General features: G+C 47.3%; 1 pseudogene; it reads right to left on the minus strand.

Moving 5' to 3' along the window:
• Positions 1 to 644: 644 nt before the first annotated feature.
• On the minus strand, positions 645 to 730 carry LOC132222352 (small nucleolar RNA U13; annotated as a pseudogene).
• Positions 731 to 2,641: the final 1,911 nt, after the last annotated feature.

A 2,641-nucleotide genomic window follows, 5' to 3' on the forward strand; every position in this document is an offset into this window, starting at 1 on the left:
TGAGCAAGTTTAGTCCCTATCAGCCTCATTTTCTTCATCTGCAAAACAGAGAGGATAACACGAATGGCTGCGCCATGGGCGGTGACAAGATGAAATGGGTAAAGCTCTTGGCGTAGTGCCTGGTCCAGAGTCAGCGTCCAACACCTTCTGGGTCCTATCATTATTGTTGTTGCTGTTGTTCGCATTACAATTTTAACATGGGAGCGGGAAGAGACCCCAGATCCTCGAATGCAGGGGATTCCCCACTCAGGGCTCCATGGGTCACCCTCTGCTGAGGAATCCATAGTGAGCGCTCAAAAGTATAGTCTATGCGCATCCAGAAATACAGCATAGGAGTATGAATATCTGTCCATTTGCCTAAGCAGGAGAATGTTAGTTTTGAACTACTTAAAGATGGGAAACTGCCCGACCAGCGTGGCTCGGTGATTGAGCATCCACCTACGAACCAGGAGGTCACGGTTCCATTCCCTGTTGGGGCACATGCCCGGGGTGCCAACTCGATCCCCAGTGTGGGGCGTGCAGGAGGCAGCCGATCCATGATTCTCTCTCATCATTGATGTTTCTGTCTCTCTCCCTCTCCCTTCCTCTCTGAAATCAATAGAAATATATATATATTTTAAAAATAAATATATATATTTTTAATATGTTAGAGAGGTAATGTGCATTTCCTAACAAGGTTTGAGGGAGGCACATCTCACATAAGAGTCACCCTCATGAACTACAAAAGGATCTAAATATTCTATTGTAACCTAAAAACCCATTGCTGTATATTAACCCTCCCAGACCGCTGTACCGATTTTTCGGTAATTTCCACACAAAGGTGGAATATTGGCGCTAGATGAAAGGTAGACCTGTTTTCTACAATGTCTCCAAGTTCCATCTTATTCTAACCACTTGTTTGCATGTCACTAACATTTTTCTATATCATGTTGGTTTTTTCTCTTTAATGCTCAGGAGCCCAGGTATAGGGGACAGTTAGGTTCAGGGCCTCAGGTCTGGCAGGATTAACTCACCAATCTTTTGATGTAAGGCCAAGCCTTTTCTCTGAGTCTGATCTGAGTCAGCTGGTTGGTGTTCCCCCACATCTTTCCTGCAGGAAACACTCCCCTGAATTCTAGTTTGGGCTTCTTCAAAGTTGATGTAGATCTGAAGGTCCTCATTGTCCAGATTATTAGAATTTCATCTTCATCCCTACCCAATAGTCTTTAGCTGTCTAGGCCATTAACTCCTCCCACCTCCAGTGGCTGACAACAAAAGTTTATTTTTGGCTTGTATGGTATGGCCATCCTGGCTCAAGCTGGGGCTTATGCTCCATCTTCTTCCTTCCTTCCTTCCTTCCTTCCTTCCTTCCTTCCTTCCTTCCTTCCTTCCTTCCTTCCTTCCTTCCTTTCTTTCTTTCTTTTTTTTTTAAAATATATATTTTATTGATTTTCCACAGAGAGGAAGGGAGAGGGACAGAGAGTTAGGAACATCGATGAGAGAGAAACATCGATCAGCCACCTCCTGCACACTCCCTACTGGGGATGTGCCCGCAACCAGGGTACATGCCCTTGACCGGAATCGAACCTGGAACCCTTCAGTCCGCAGGCTGACGCTCTGTCCACTGAGCCAAACTGGTCAGGGCTTTCTTTCTTTTTTTTAGAAGATATTTTTATTGATTTCAGAGAGAAAGGAAAAGGGAGAGAGAGAGAGATAGAAACATCAATGATGAGAGAGAATCATTGATCGGCTGCCTCCTGCACACCCCACACTGGGGATCGAATCCACAACCCGGGCTGTGCCCTGACTGGGAATCGAACCCTGACCTCCTGGTTCGTAGGTTGATGCTCAACCACTGAGCCACCCCAGCTGGGCTCTTTCTTTTTAATTGACTTTACTTTTATTCATTTTTAAAAATATATTTTTATTGATTTTAGAGAGGCAGAGGGAGAGAGAGAGAGAAACACTGGTCGGTGCCCCTTACGGGGGACCCAGGCTCCAGCCCAGATGGGAATCAAGCCGGCGATGGGGAATGAAGCAGCAACCTCTCTGTGCACTGGACGATGCCCCAGTAACGGAGCCACACCCGCCGGGGTCCAGTAACGTCTTAACCCGGGGACTTAGTTAACCCAGAAAGCTTCTATTATACAAGCATGCCTAACAAAAAGCCGTCTCTCTAAGTGATGGGTTAGAACAGAGCTAATTCTGTCCTTCTTTCTGCTCCTTTATAGCTTCTAGTTACTTTTTGCACCTTTAAAATGGATGAAAGTGGATGTGCCAAGTGCTAAGTGAACTGTTCTAGACTTCAAGTTCTTCGAATCGAGCCTATTGTAATAGGCTGGACGTGACACAACATGCCTAATTGGGATAATGGCAGTGGGGAATCGTGGTAGCAGGCCGGCTCTCAGAGTGTGCTCCAGGGCCCGCAGCAGCAGCAGCACCTGGGAACTGGTTGGAAATGCAAGTTCTCAGGCTCCACCCCAGACGCGCTGCATCGGAAACTTGGGGGTGGGGCCCAGCAGTCTGCCTTTGAACCGCCCGCTCGGGGATCGTGGGGCTCCCGAAAGTCAACAGATGCTTCACATCCCAGGTTTGCCACGTAGCGGCTGTGTGACCTCAGAGAAGTCACTGTGTCTCTCTGAACCTGTTTCCTCTCTGGAAA

Source organism: Myotis daubentonii, chromosome 19, assembly GCF_963259705.1.
Source record: "Myotis daubentonii chromosome 19, mMyoDau2.1, whole genome shotgun sequence".
Taxonomy (NCBI): domain Eukaryota; kingdom Metazoa; phylum Chordata; class Mammalia; order Chiroptera; family Vespertilionidae; genus Myotis; species Myotis daubentonii.